The 729-nt window shown below is 63.5% G+C and overlaps 1 protein-coding gene across 3 annotated transcripts in view; it reads left to right on the top strand.

The window, feature by feature from the left end:
• The first annotated feature begins 354 nt into the window (after positions 1–354).
• The window catches only part of ARHGAP21 (Rho GTPase activating protein 21), a 180684-nt gene continuing 180309 nt past the window's right edge, over positions 355–729 (top strand). For all 3 annotated transcript variants that reach the window (XM_027772440.1, XM_014585975.2, XM_014585955.2), the window contains exon 1: positions 355–408. The gene's annotated coding sequence lies outside the window, so the exon portion shown is untranslated. The remainder of the gene's footprint in view (positions 409–729) is intronic.

Raw genomic sequence — 729 nt, 5'->3', positions numbered from 1 at the left:
AGTCCGTTTAGCCGCACCGAATTCGCTCCGCTGCTTTGCAGATTTACAAAGAGGAGAGAATTGAATGAACACCCTTCGGTGCTAATCCCCCTTCCACCGCGGGAAGATATTTTGCTGTCGGCGGGAGGGGACACTCCCTTATCTGGAAGTCCCACATTGCGTCGCAGCTTCATTCCCCTCCCGCTGCAATAAAGGGGCCACAACTCGCCACTGCACATCCCCCGCAGCCTGGGACCTTTGATCCCTCGATCCCTCAGATCCAGTTGTAAGATGGTCCCGCCTCTCCCGTCCTTAAAGCCGGGGACCAAGCCTCTCTCTCCCCGGAGACGCCCGGTCCTTGGCCGCTCCCGCTCAGCACTGGAGGCATTGGAGAAGGCGGGGAGGGTTTTGTGCGTGTCCGCTTTTGGGGTACGAGGGTGAGGGCTTGTAGCTACCGAGAGGAAGGGGCGAGCTCCTCGCCCCCGGCTAATACCCCTTCTCCAGCCTCGGTTCCCCAGGACCATCTTATTCGACAGAAAATACTCTGCCCCAGAGCCGCCCCTGGGGAGGGGAGGGGAAGGAGGAGGAGTGGAAGGAGGTGGATCCAGGGAGGAAGAAGCGAGAAACCGCCCCCGGGAAGCAGCTCCGCGCGGCAGCGGAGCGCGGCGCTTCTGTCACTTGGCGATCGCGGGAGCCCGAGCGGGGCCCCGGCCCGGCCCGGCGAGGCGAGGGGAGAGTCCGACGGCCGCC

The sequence above is a fragment of the Tupaia chinensis genome, unplaced genomic scaffold (assembly GCF_000334495.1).
Source record: "Tupaia chinensis unplaced genomic scaffold, TupChi_1.0 Scaffold000001_1, whole genome shotgun sequence".
Classification (NCBI taxonomy): Eukaryota; Metazoa; Chordata; class Mammalia; order Scandentia; family Tupaiidae; genus Tupaia; species Tupaia belangeri.
This window is presented reverse-complemented; position numbering and strand designations above follow the sequence as displayed.